We start from the raw sequence: 14,935 nt of genomic DNA, 5'->3' as shown, positions 1-14,935 counted from the left end.
ATTCCACCTGAGCCAATTTCAAGGCCTCGCTCCTACCTCAAAGTTAACTCAGAAGGCTTAACCTGACAACCAGGGATCTCTCTGCTCTGTCTCAAACCTCCATTTCAGTCCCTCTCCAACAAAAACCCTGCCCACCGCCTATCTACGCATACCGCAGTTCAACTGCTTCAGATGCATTGTCTTTCTCTGGCCCTGGCTGTTCTGTCTCCCGGACTCCCAGAGCTTTCACTGAAAGGTGGGCTCTATTCCCCCTCCTCTAGAGTCCGGGCCACTCCAGCCAAGGGAGCGTGGCAGAAGTGATGCTATGCCCCTTCTGGGCACAATCTTTTTTTTTTTTTCTTCAAGACTTGATTTATTTATGACAGAGAGAAACAGCGAGAGAGGGAACACAAGTACGGGAGCTGGAGAGGAAGCAGCAGGCTCCCCGCTGAGCAGGGAGCCCCCTATGGGGCTTGATCCCAGGACCCTGGATGATGACGTGAGCCCAAGGCAGATGCTTAACCGACTGAGCCATGGGCCCAGGCTTTAAAAGAACTGGCAGCTTCTACCTTTGTAGCCTGAGCCACCATGTAAGAAGTCTGACATTCCTTCTGGAGAGTCCCAGAGAGAAGGAAAGGGGCCCAGGGCCTCGGCTCCCACCCACTCCTGCCGAGGTGTCAGGAAAGTGAGTGAAGCCATCTTGGATCTTCCAGACCATGCCAACCTGAATACCACCAACTGGATGCCACAGAGCATCACTCCACTGAACCACTTTGAATTCCTGATCCACAAAGCTGCGAAATAAAATTACATGGTGGTTGACTTAAGCCACTAAATTTTGGGGTCATTGGTTACATAGCAATAGATAATTAGGACACTCCCACTAAAGGCAATTTGAATTTTCTGGAGTTTTATATAAGTGGAACCACATAATATATACACTTCTGTACAATTTGTACTTTTGGGGGAATACAGGTCTGGCTTCTTTCATTCAGCATGACTTCGAGATTAATCTGAATCGTGTGAATCAGTAATTAATTTCTTTTTATTGCTGAGTAGTATCCCATTGTGTAGATGTACTATAATTTGTTGATTTATTCATCCGCTGATGGTCATTGGGCTGTTTTCAAGTTTTGGCTATTACAAATAGGGTGCTGTGACCATTCAAGTACAAGTCTTTGTTTGGAGAGTTATATCTTCTCTCTTGGAAAAATAACTATGAGTAGAATGGCTGGGTCAAAGGGTAAGTGTATGTTAACTTTTCAAGGAACTACAAAATGGTTTTAGATATTGCTTGCACCATTTTACATTTCTAGCAGGGAGGTATGAGAGTTTGTTTTGTCTGCACCCTCACCACAGCTTTGTATGGTCAATTTTGGTTTTTTTTGTTTTTTTGTTTTTTAAAATTTATTTATTTGACAAATAGAGATTACAAGTTGGCAGAGAGGCAGGCAGAGAGAGAGAGAGAGAGGAGGAAGCAGGCTCCCAGCTAAGCAGAAAGCCCGAAGCGGGGCTCGATCCCAGGACCCTGGGATCATGACCTGAACTGAAGGCAGAGGCTTTAACCCGCTGAGCCACCCAGGTGCCCCTCAATTTTGTTTTTTAATTTCATGTTCGCCATTATAATAGATGCATGTCGTCTCTCATGGTGTGTGTGTGTTTACGCTTTTATCTATTCACTTAGAACATGCAAGCATGTGTGCAAGTGGCAGGAGGGGCAAAGGGAGAGTGAGAAAGAGAATCTCAAGTAGACTCCATGCGGACTGTGGATTCTGACAAGGGGCTCAATCCCAGCATCCAGGGTCACCACCTGAAGCAAAATCAAGAATCAGTGGCTTAACCGAATGAGCAACCTAGGCACCCCTCATTGTGGTTTTATTTTATTTAGTTTTTTTTTTTTTTAAAGATTTTATTTATTTGACAGAGAGAAAGACAATGAGAAAGGAAACACAAGCAAGGGGAGTGGGAGAGGGAGAAGCAGGCTTCCCGCCGAGGAGGGAGTCTGATTCGGGGCTTGATCCCAGGACCCTGGGACCATGACCTGAGCTGAAGGCAGACCTTAATGACTGAGCCACACCAGGTGCCCCATTCTCTTTTGTTTTAATAATAAATTTTATGAAATCCAATGTATTAAGTTTATTGATTTATTTTTTTATGGATTGTGCATTTGGTGATCTAAAAAAATCTTTCTCTAGGCCTTGTTTTCCTTTCCTATAAAATCGGGGTAAAGATAGATCCTAGATTTCTGGATGATGATGAGGATTAAATGAGATAATGCTTTAAAAGTATTTCGCTCATGGGGTGCCTGGGTGGCTCAGTCTGTTGAACATCCTACTCTTGGTTTCAGCTCAGGTCATGATCTCAGGGTCACAGGATTGAGCTCCATGTTGGCACCATGCTCAGCCTGGAAGTCCACTTGTCCCTCTCCCTCTGCTCCTCCCCACCCACCCCACCTGCTTATTTTTCCTCTCTCAAATAAGTAGATAAATAAAATCTTTTAAAAAATAATAATAAGGGGCGCCTGGGTGGCTCAGTGGGTTAAAGCCTCTGCCTTCAGCTCAGGTCATAATCCCAGGGTCCTGGGATTGAGCCCAGTATAGGGCTCTCTGCTCAGCAGGGAGTCTGCTTCCCCCTCTCTCCGCCTGCCTCCCTGCCTACTTGTGATCTCTGTCAGTTAAATAAATAAATAAAATCTTAAAAAATAAAAAAATAAAAAATAATAAAGAGCACATGGGTGGCTCACTTGGTTAAGCATCTGCCTTCGGCTTGGGTCATGATCTCAGGGTCCTGGGATCAAGCCCCACATTGGGGTCCTCCTCAGGGGGAGCCTGCTTCCATCTCCCCCACCCTGCCTCTTGCTCATCTCTCTTGCTATCTCTCTCTCTCTCAATAAATAAAATCTTTAAAAAGTAATAATAATTAAACTTTTAAAAAAATATTTAGCTCAGAGCCTGGTACATAGAAAAGCTCAGAAAATTATGTGATGTATGCTGTTTATACTGCTAATCATACTTTTTCTCCCTAAGCACTTTGATGTTATATCACCTGAAACGTCCTTACCCTCTACATCATCCATCCAATGGATGGATCCAATGCACCTGTCCTATAAAGGCTCACTGAGAGTCCACTGCTTTTCCATAACCTTGGGTCATAAGTCATTTCTCCACCCTGCCACCTCCTGCGCTCACTGCACTTTGGCTGTTCATTCTGTTCTGAAATTGACCATGTTCTCCCATTAGAAGGCATTGTAGGAATTGTGGTCCCTGTCCTGTACGCGTGCCTCCCTGTGCTCATGTCATCTGGTAGTACCCTCTCACAAACACAGGGCACACCCATATCATTTGCTTCGATTAATAGGACAGTAGCAAACATGACATAAGTAGAAACCTGAAAGTATTTGAGCTTAGAAGCTTAGCTCTCTTGCTGCTCTTGAACCCCTCTGACCACGTAGGAGGCCCAGGTACCCTCTTTAGCCCTGGTATAGCTGGCCTCTAACAGACTTGTGAGTGAGGCTGTGCAGGAACAGCCAACCTCCAGCCTACCTGCCAACTGACCAGCGGACTGACTAATCCAAGTGAACACAGGGAGGGAATGAGGTACCAGGTGAATTCCCTTAGTGCATATTTACTGAGCACGTACTATGTGCCAGAATTTGGGAATGGCCCTGGAAGGAGGAGACAGACAGATTACATATGAATGAAGGTGGAGTGCATTGTCTTCTCATGATTAGTGCTTCAGTGGTTTGGGCCTCTGCCTTTGGCTCGGGTCGTGATCTCCGGGTCCTGGGATCCGGGCCTCATCGGGCTCTCTGCTCGGCGGGGAGCCTGCTTCCTCCTCTCTCTCTGCCTGCCTCTCTGCCTGCTTGTGATCTCTTTCTGTCAAATAAATAAATAAAATATTAAAAAAAAAAAAACTGGGTCAGGGAACAGAGAGGGAAAGGGGTGATTTCCTCACGGGCTGGATAAGAGAAAGACAAAAAGAAGCAGAAGTGGGGAAAGACTCCAGAGTTTTTGGCCTGAGCAGCTGGATAACCGGTGGTACTGGGTGGTTGAATCGTTTTATGCTGGTACTAGTTCCAAAGGGATTGTGCAGTTTATGGGAAGGACAAAAAAAAAAAAAAAAAAAAAAGCCATTCCTGGAGAGATCCTGCCAAGGCTCCCTGTGGGCCTGTGTGCCCTCAGACCTGTTTCGCCCTTCCCAGCTTGGTGTGTGTCCCAGAGTGCAAATGCTGATCCTGGCTATACTTTCCAGGTTCCAGAGTCAGTTCCTTTCTGGCTAGGTTTGTGTAGGAAGAGGCTGCTAGGGGAAAGGGAAACAGGAGGGTAATTCTCCCCTTCTCTTCCCCCCACCAACTTGGGTAACAAGTCATCCCCAGCAGTGACTGCCTCTCTTCTGGGACTCCAGCTTCGGGTCTGTTGTGGTTTCAGCTTCCAGCAGGTGACCCCTGACCTCTGACCCTCCAGCAAGAAGTGGCAGCAGCTTCCTGCTCCAGCTGACCTTTGGGTCCCATCACCTGTCCAACCAAATCTCTCCATGAAATTCCCTCTTATAAATATGTAAAGTCATGCTGTTTTCCTGGGTTGCCCCTGACCGGGGTTGGGGGGCTAAGGCTAAGGACTGACCTGAAAACATGCAGGCCCAGGTGAGAAGCAAACACCTTGCACAACCCCACCTGGGCAGACTCATGGGCTCCAGGTGTTTACCAGCCCTCACCTTGGGATTTGCTCGTTCTTGACCTCTGTGCTTTTGTACCAGACACTCCCTGCATCTGTGTGTAATCGTTTTCACACACCCATGGCAATCTCCTCTTCAAATCCCAGCTCAGAAACCCTGACCTCCTCTAAGCCTTTCAAGAGTGACTCAGCGGTCCAGCCTCTGGTCCTTGCCTCTGCTCCACGTGCACTTGCTGAAATGTTACTGGGGAGTGGCACGCTGTCTCTGGCCTCTGTGCTTGGCCAACTGCCCCTCTACTTCTACTCAGTCTTCAAAACTGACTTTAAGGGGCGCCTGGGGTGCTTGGTTGGTTAAGCATCTGCCTTCGGCTCAGGTCATAACCCGGGATTGAGCCCATCGGGCTCCCTGCTCCTCTCCCTTTACTGCTCCTGCTGCTTGTGTTCTCTCTCTCTCTCTCTAGCTCTCTCTCTCAAATTTAAAAAAAAAAAAATAATAATAATAATCCTGGGTGCCTGGGTGGCTCAGTGGGTTAAGGCCTCTGCCTTCGGCTTGGGTCATGATCTCAGAGTCCTAGGATCGAGTCCTGCATCTGGCTCTCTGCTTGGCAGGGAGCCTGCTTCCCTCTCTCTCTCTGCCTGCCTCTCTGCCTACTTGTGATCTCTGTCTGTCAAATAAATAAATAAAATCTTAAAAAAAAAAAGAAGAAAAATCCTTAAATCTTAAAAAAAAAAAAAAGACTTTGAGTGTCCACCTGGGGAGTAAGTCATTTATGGCAGGTTTCCTCCCCAGACCTAGACACAAACTCCCACATTCATGCTGTCATAGGTTTCCGTCAAACCACACTGCAATAATTGTATGCATGTTTGTCTCCATAGAAGACGGCCAGCTTCTGGTGGGGGGGGTGGGGGGGCTAAGTCACAAGCTCTGGTCTGGACCCCAGCGGCCCTGGTGACTCTTCATAGAGCGCACGGCGCTGGATGCAGGGATGAGCATGCGTTCTCAGGGACTGCTGTAAGCGAGTGCCTTAGGTCTTCCCAGTCTGGTCACGGGCCTCTCTTGGGGGATTCCTAATTCCTGTGCAGACAGTTGGCACCCCCTGAGGGTCTTCTTAGGCAGGAGGAAAGCCGTAAATGTTGTCTTTCAGATATGAGCATTTTGTTCATTTCCCTATATACCACCCCCTTTCTTTCTCTTTCTTTTTTTTAGCTTTTATCTCTTCTTTTTTTTTTTTAAAGATTTTATTTATTTATTGGACAGACAGAGATTACAAGGAGGCAGAGAGGCAGGCAGAGAGAGGGGGTAAGCAGGCTCGCTGCTTAGCAGAGAGCCTGATGTGGGGCTCGATCCCAGGACCCTAGGATCATGACCTGAGCCAAAGGCAGAGGCTTAACCTACTGAGCCACCCAGGCGCCCGTCTCTTCTTTTTTTTTTTTTTAAAGATTTTATTTATTTATTTGACAGAGAGATCACAAGTAGGCAGAGAGGCAGGCAGAGAGAGAGGAGGAAGCAGGCTCCCTGCAGAGCAGAGAGCCCGATGCGGGGCTCGATCCCAGAACCCTGAGATCATGACCTGAGCCGAAGGCAGCGGCTTAATCCACTGAGCCACCCAGGCGCCCCCCGTCTCTTCTTTTTTAAAGAGATTTTTTTTTTTAATTTGTCAGAGAGAGAGAGCGAGCACAAGCAGGGGAGAAGCAGGCAAAGGGAGAAGCAGCCCCCTGCTGAGCAAGGAGCCAGATGTGGGACTCAATCCCAGAACCCTGGGATCTTGACCTGAGCCAAAGGCAGAGGCTTAACTGACTGAGCCAGCCATCCAGGCATCCCTAGCTTTTATCTCTTCTTAATTTTATTTAGTTTTACTTATTTTTATTTTTGTTTACTTTGCATTTTGAAATAATTGTAAATGTAGAGAAAAATTACAATAATAAGCCAAAGAATTCCTATATAGTCTCACCCAGAGTCCCTAAATGTTAACTTTCCCCTTATTTGCTTATCTCTCTCTCTCTCTCTCTCCTCTATGTGTCTATATATAGTTTTTTGGTTTTTTTTTTTTAAGATTTTATTTGAGAAAGAGAGTGAGAGAGATCACGAGCAGGGGGTTGGGTAGAGGGAAAAGCAGACTCTCTGCTGAACAGAACCCTGTGATCATGACCTGAGCTGAAGGCAGCCGCTGAACCGAATGAGCCACCCAGGTGCCCAAATGATTATTATTTTTTTAAAGTAATCTCTAGACCCAGTATGGGGCTCAAACTCACAACCCTGAGATTAAGAATCATGTGCCCCCACTGACTTAGCTGCCCATGAGCCTCTATACATTAATATTTATGTTACATGTACATTGTATGTATTATACACATCCTTGAACAACATGGGGGTTAAGGGTATCACCCCCTGTGCAGTATAATATTTGATTCCCCCAGAATGTAAATTCTCATAGTCTACTATTTACCAGAAGCCTTACTGATAATATACACAGTTGATTAACACATATTTGTAAGTTACATGGATTATAAACTGTATTCTTACAATATAGTAAGCTAGAGAGAAAATAATGTCATTAAGAAGAGAACTACAGGGGTGCCTGGGTGGCTCAGTGGGTTAAAGCCTCTGCCTTAGGCTCGGGTCATGATCTCAGGGTCCTGGGATCAAGCCGCGCATCAGGCTCTCTGCTCAGCAGGGAGCCTGCTTTCCCCTCTCTCTCTCTGCCTACTTGTGATCTGTCTGTCAAATAAATAAAATCTTAAAAAAAAAAAGAAGAGAAATACATAATAAAATAGAAGAGAAAATACATTTGCAATACTGTACCGCATTAATTGAAAAAAACCCGCACATAGGTTAAGTGGACCCACACAGTTCAAACTCGTGTTGTTCAAGGGCCAACTGTGTATGTGTGTGTAATGTGTGTGTGTATATAATTATATACACACACGTGTATATATATACATTATATATAATTATATACACACACACACATAAAATAATTTTTGATATATGTTAACTGTTTTTCTGAATCGTTTGGGAGGAGATAGGATACCGTTCTATTTCTGATCACTTCCTTGTGCATTTCCTAAACATACAAATGTTATCTAACAGAACCAAAGTACAGTTACCGATATCAGGAAATTTAGCATTGATCCAATCCGATTACCTAATCTGCAGACTATATCCACATTTCACCGGTTCTCCTAATAATGTCCTTTCTGGGCCATTTGTTTTTGCCTTCCGGGGCTCCACCAGGGCACATGTGCCTTCAGTGTCCCTGGCTCTCCTGTCCCCCTTAACCTGGGACAGATGCCCCCTGCCCTTTGTCTTTCAGGCCAGTTGTTTTGTTTCCTCAGAGGGTTTAAATGCCACCCCCCCTCCATGATCCTACCTCTCACCACGCCTACCAAACTCTTCTCATCCAGACCCAGGGGAGGGGCTCGTTTCAGGGTCTTGTAAAACCTTAAATAAACGACGTGAACAAATTCCACTTTGACCACTATCTTGTTAAAATTCCTTAAAAAGTTAACTCGTTGGCCCCAAAGTACCTTAACAAAAGCCAGGCTGTACTTCTCCTGACTATTCACTGTTCCTCAAAGGGTTTTATGTGCTGTTTAATGATTTTTCACAAATAGTTTTTCTTGCCCTTAAAGTTGGATTAATTGAATTTTAATTCAGTAGGATCACCCTCTAAAGAAAGAAACACTGGCTAGGCAGGTTAAGGCTGCTAGACTAATTAAGAACTTTTCTAAGCAGAGTAGGATTTCGAGGGGTGGAAAATCCAGCCACACAGCACCCTGAACTCACCTCTGCTTTGGACGATAATGAAAACATCCCCTTCTCCTTCTCAGAAAGGAAGCCCACCACTGAGGCCCTCTTGGCTACCTCTACTCATCCTTTTGGTAGGTAGGCCTTAAACCACTCCTGTGGCCCAAGTCAGCCACTTGTTGTGACCCTTTCAGAAAACTACTCTCGTTTAAAGCAAGCAAACAGGGGCCCCTGGGTGGCTCAGTCATTGAGCATCTGCCTTGGGCTCAGGTCATGATCCTAAGATCCTGGGATTGAGCCCCACTTCCGGCTCCCTGCTCATCAGAGAGCCTGCTTCTCCCTCTCCCTGCTGCTCCCCCTGCTTGTACTCTCTCTCTCTCTCACTGTCAAATAAATAAATAAAATCTTTGAACAGCTAAAACATAGTTGAAATTCCCCAAATACAAAAGACCATAGTTAGAAAAGTCCAGACCATCCTTGGCTGTTTCTGCTGCTCAGGCAGGTTTCCAGGGGGCCTTGAATCCCTTGGTGGGTATGAATTTTACATAACAAATCAGAGGATGAGGGAGCCAAAGCTTGTCATTTCCTCCCAGAATCCTGCTCTCTGTATTCATGATAACCCTAGCCTGGACTTGAGTTGAAGATGGCAAATAGATGGACAGACAGATAGATAAACAGATAAAACAACCCATACTCAGAGCTCTCTAAAACATTCCAGCTTGGGGCGCCTGGGTGGCTCAGTGGATTAAGCCACTGCCTTCGGCTCGGGTCATGATCTCGGGGTCCTGGGATCGAGCCCCGCATCGGGCTCTCTGCTCCGCAGGGAGCCTGCTTCCTCCTCTCTCTCTGCCTGCCTCTCTGCCTACTTGTGATCTCTCTCTCTGTCAAATAAATAAATAAAATCTTTAAAAAAAAAAAAAAAAAAAAAACATTCCAGCTTCTCTGGCCTCAGAGGGGATGGCAGGGGTCAAATGCAGGGCCGCTAATGACTTCTGATTCCTGATCCTTGAGACCACTGTTGGGTTTTTCAGGGGTTTTCGCTGTTTTTATGAAAGGCCAGAAAGGAAGAAAAAGCCCATTTCCCTCTCTAGGAGAGAAAACTTGGAAAAGTCAGAGACTCCAAGCAAGGATCAGGCCCCCTTCAGACTATTTCTTCCAGCGGAGCAGACTGAATTTTTTTTTAATAAGGTTTTGTTTTTGTTTTTGTTTTTGTTTTTTTAATTTGACAGAGAGAGATCACAAGTAGGCAGAGATGCAGGCAGGGAGGGTGGGGGAAACAGGCTCGCTGCCAAGCAGAGAGCCCAATGCGGGGCTCGATCCCATGACCCTGAGATCATGACCTGAGCAGAAGGCAGAGGTTCAACCCGCTGAGCCACCCAGTCACCCCCAGACTGAATTTTTTAACAGGCAGAAATCAGAAACTCAAAGAACCATTCCTAAAATGACTAGACTAGGATTGCTAGGGAAGCACTCTTTAACACCGCCTACAGGGCGAGCCTTCTTTCATGTTACAGATGTGGAAGCTGACGTCCAGAGAGGGCAAGCAGCCCGCACACAGACACAAAGCCAGGAAGTGGCAGAGCTGGGATTTGAACCCAAGAGTGTCTGGTTCCAAAGCTCGAGACTTTCCCATGAACTCATCCTTCTTCCTTTCCCACACTGTTGGGGAGGGCTGGACTCAGGATCTCCACGTGGTATGGTAGTAGCCCTGCTCAGACTTCCTTAGCCTTCACGGACTTGGTGCTTCAGAAATGCCGGGCACTGCTCCCAGAGCTTTACAAGTATTACCCAAGTAAGCTTCCAAACGGACTTTGAAGTTGCTGTTATTATGATTCCATTTTACAAAAAAGGAAACTGTAGCAAGAGAGGAGAGTAAGTTTCCCAAAGTCACACAGGAAGTAGCGCACCTGGGACTTGGACCTGGGTAATTGGGCTCTGGAAATTGTGTGTTTCCTATCTTCCCTGAAGCCAGCTCCAGGAAGAGAGGGCAGGCAAGTGGATGCATCATATACAAATTAGGATGAAATTTGTATATGCAAATTTCATAATTAGCAGAGTGGGACACCTCCCCCCAAAAACCTGTCTCTTGCCCAGTTTGAGTGATGAGAGTCTCACTGGGAGTCATGCCTGGGCAATGTCTTCACTGGGCCCTTCCCACGGGGACACCCAGCACTGCCCTTCCCAGGGAGCCCTTTCCCACAGGGACAGTGGGAATCCCATCCAAGCAGGCTCCTTGGTCCTACTACTGACTGTGGCAACAGGAGCCATGAGGTCCAAGGACTGGAGGGAGGCTTTTTTTTTTTATATAATATATAAATAAGGTATATATCTTCTTTCTCTATATCCCTTCCCATCCCTGCCCATCTGCAGACTCGAAAAGCCTTAACAGAGCTAGAGGCCCCTGAAGATCTGATCTGCCCCACCTGCAGATGGGGTAATCCTAACTCAAGACTGCCGTCCACCCAGCCTTTCACCAGACGCGGGTCAGGCGTGCTAGTGGCTTCTCACTGCTGCGGTACTTTCCCATCCCTGCAGCATTTCCGTTGTTGCCTCGGTCCACCTTGCCATATCTCCCAGACTGTTCCCTTGCCAGCATTCCGTGCTAATGAAAGCCACAGTAATTAATGGGCAATAGAAAACTGAGTTTCTCAACCTGGAAAATGTGCCAGTTTCAGACAGAGAAATCTAGTCATCTTACTGCTTTCTTACTGGGTTGGAATCTAGACAAGAAAGCAAGAACAGAAAGCTCTGTAAGAAATCACAGCCTTGGCTTCTGAGCAGAGGTACCCCAGCTTGGGGAACGGGGTATCAGGAATGAAAACAGTGGGCTTTAAACTCATAAAAATGCGTGTCTGATCATCAAGAAAAATCAGAGGAATCTAGGCAGAGGAAACTTCTCCAAGATCCCTGGCCTGGAGCCCTCAAAACTATTAATGTCATGAGTGACTGAAAAGGCTTGAGGAATGTCCTGAATTAAAGAGGACCTGTGGGGGCGCCTGGGTGGCTCAGTGGGTTAAAGCCTCTGCCTTCAGCTCAGGTCGTGATCCCAGTGTCCTGGTCCTGGTCCTGGTCCTGGTATTGAGCCCCCACATCGGGTTCCCTGCTCAGCAGAGAGTCTGCTTCCCCCTCCCCTCTTTGCCTACTTGTGATCTCTGTCCATCAAATAAATAAATAAAATCTTAAAAAAAAAGGGGGGGGGCGCCTGCGTGGCTCAGTGGGTTAAAGCTTCTGCCTTTGGCTCAGGTCATGATCCCGGGGTCCTGGGATCCAGCCCCATGTCGGGCTCTCTGCTCCACGGGGAGCCTGCTTCCTCCTCTCTCTCTCTGCCTGCTGCCTGCCTCTCTGCCTAGTTGTGATTTCTCTCTGTCAAATAAATAAAATATTAAAAAAAAAATCTTAAAAAAAAAAAAAAGAGGACCTATGACAACGAAATGCAGTGTAGGATCCTGGAGTAGATTCTGGACAGAAGGGTAAAAGGTCAATAAAGGGCATTGTGGGGGCAACTGAGAAAATTTAAATATGGATTGTGTATTACTAAATAAAATTATCATATTGATGTTAAATTTCTTGGGAGCTATAATTCCATATTGTTACATAGTGAATGGCCCTGTTCTTAGAGATACGGGCTGAGGCATTCAGTGAAGTATCATTGTGTCTGCAACTTAATCTCAAAAGTTCACTAGGCAGATAGTTAAATAGACAACTGGAGGTATGTGTGTGTTGAAGAGAGAGGGGAAGCATGCTAAACCAAATGTTAGCCAAGTGTTAACTGGTGGATCTAGGACATAAGGGTGTTCATTAAACAGCTTTTTCTTTTTTTTTCTACTTAAATGTTTAATGTTTCTTAAAATAAAAGGGAGTTAGGTGATATTTTAAGAAATGCAATTCATAAAGCCTTCTTAAGAATCAATAGAAAATAAAGACCCTTCCCCAGAATAACACAGGCCACACACTGTAATATACATGGTCTTTCAGGGGACTCACAAGTATTAAGGCCTTCTATGGAACCCCCAGGAACACAGGGTCTGAGAACTGACACTTCCCTGATGAAAGACCCCTGGACAACCTCCTAATACAAACCACTCTCCCTCCAGCACCTGACACTTTCTGCACTGTGACAGAGACCCTCTTTCCTGGTATTATTTATCTGGAATGTGCTCCCTATGATCCAGTCACCTGCAGCAGTCTCCTGCCCCTCCCCATCAGACCACCTGAAATGAGACTTTGTCCAGGACGCCTTGTTTGAATTCTTGGGTCCTTGTCTCCATCCTCTATTTGGCTTGGACTCTTGAGGGTAGGACTTTGTGCTCCGAACTTGACCCCCCCCCCCCATACTTGTCAGTTTCTCTTGCTCAGAGCGGGTGCCTTGGAGTTTAGAAATCAGATTGACAGGACCCACAATGGGTGTTTTACACTATGCCAAAGGGAGAAATATGTATTAATGACTTTCAGCCAATGAACGTATTTCCCCGGCCCAATTATGATATTAAACCTTGCCTCAGACTTGTAGGTGTTTCAGGATTGGTTGTGGAGATGAGACAAACACCCTGAGTAGTTAGTTAAGGTAGTATTTGTTTTCACTATTTCTCAAAATTCAGATTCAGGAGACTACATAAACCTCAAAAGAGGATGAAAAAAGGTATCCACCTTTTTCCTTCACCCGCAAATAAAGAAATGGGATTAAATTAAATGACATAGAATGTATAAAATTAAATTTAAATCATGGGCTAAAGAGAAATTAAAACACGGAATTAATGACATAAAATTAGTAAATCAGGGGGCGCCTGGGTGGCTCAGTGGGTTAAAGCCTCTGCCTTTTAGCTCGGGTCATGATCCCAGCGTCCTGGGATCGAGCCTCACATCGGGCTCTCTGCTCAGCAGGGAGCCTGCTTCCTCCTCTCTCTGTCTGCCTCTCTGCCTACTTGTAATCTCTGTCAAATAAATAAATAAAATCTTTTTAAAAATTAGTAAATCAGTAAAATGAAATGAATGTGAATAATAAACCAGAGAAAAGAACGAAATGGAATAAACGAAATAAAATTAAGGAAATAAGAAAGTAAAATAAACAAAACTGAAAAAAAAAACAACGAAGTGAAAGACAAATACATATAAGAAAGTGAAAAAAAAGGAAATTAATCAGATAAACAGAGCACTCATTGAAGGAAACTGGGTCCGGCAGGATCCCGATCAGCCGCCCGCATCTTCGGGCTCCCCGGTGTCCGCCAGAGGGAAAGCTCGGCTCTGGGAAAGGCGGGGTCGTCTGGGGTGGGGCGTGGCTTTCGAGCGGGGAATGCGGTTGCGCCGCGTGGGGGAGGAGGCGCCCCTCCGGGTGGGACACTCCCCGCTCTTCTGGAGCTCGCTCCCCGCGGTGGCCGCGTCGCCGGCAGGGGGCGCCCTGGGCCCCGAGGAGCGAGTCTGCCTGGCGCTGCCTCCGGGACCGCGTCTGCGCCGGGAGCTCCCGTGCTGCGGGACCCCGGCCTCCTCTCCAACGGGGGGTGTGTCCCTTTGGTGAACACACACGCACACACACGCAGCCCGCCCCGCCCCGCGGGATCTCCAGCTGAGGTCTCTCGGCTGCTCACTCGAAGGAGGAAACGCGAAATGGAGCCCTCGCACAGCGTCACAGGGAACACGGGGTCCTGTCGCAAGCACGGATGCGAAGGCTTCTTCCAACGCCTTCGTCCTTCTCGGCGGACTAAGTTGTTTTAGAGGAAATGACAGAAAGTGCTAGCTAAAATGGATACTGGAGTAGGAAAAAAATGGTAACCTGCCTGGTGGCAAGGGAAAGGATATTCGTTCAGAAAGTTCCAGAAGAGCTACCTGTGGCCTGCCCGGGGGATTGGGGGTGGCGGAGGACATTTGCAAGCGGCCTTACCAGCAGTCCCAGAAGTCTGCGGCCCGGCCGCGCTGGGGGGAGGGGAGAGTGGGGGTGGGGACGGGAACGAGGGACCGCTCACATGCAAATGCAGCTGTGACAATCCGGCCGGGCGCCTCCGCGCCTCGGGGAGGCCGAGGCTGGAACAAAGCATTAGCATTTTCTACATGTGAAAAGCCCGCATTCCTGGGCGGGGAGGCCGCGAGGGCGCCGGCCCCCTCCCCATTCACACTCCGGACCACACAGAGAGCCTCTCGCGCCAAATGCTCGAAGGTTCGTTTCAGCTTTTCTTTTGACCCGAGCGATGCATACGAAATGTAGATATTTCCCTAAACGCCGGCTTTGACATTTAATGCGATCCTAAGTAGTCTGAAATGTGGACGGGATTAGGAGGAGGCTTGGGGCCCACAGGGACACTTGGCCAAATCCTCCTAAATCCTCCAGGACAATTGTTTGTCACCACACGGATCCCCTTTGCCCCAAATGAGGGGGCTAATGAACTTCGCTACCTCCTCCCGAGGCACCCCAGCTCCTACCAGAGCCTGTGTTTCTGCCTTGCTCTTCCCGGGGAGAAAGAGAAGCCGAATGTGTAAATTGCTTGCTTTGTGTACGTCTGGGTTTGCTTACTCTAGGCTGGGCCCGCTGAATTTCACCACTAAC

Source organism: Meles meles, chromosome 4, assembly GCF_922984935.1.
Source record: "Meles meles chromosome 4, mMelMel3.1 paternal haplotype, whole genome shotgun sequence".
NCBI classification, from domain to species: domain Eukaryota; kingdom Metazoa; phylum Chordata; class Mammalia; order Carnivora; family Mustelidae; genus Meles; species Meles meles.
Note: the sequence above shows the minus strand (reverse complement) of the source record.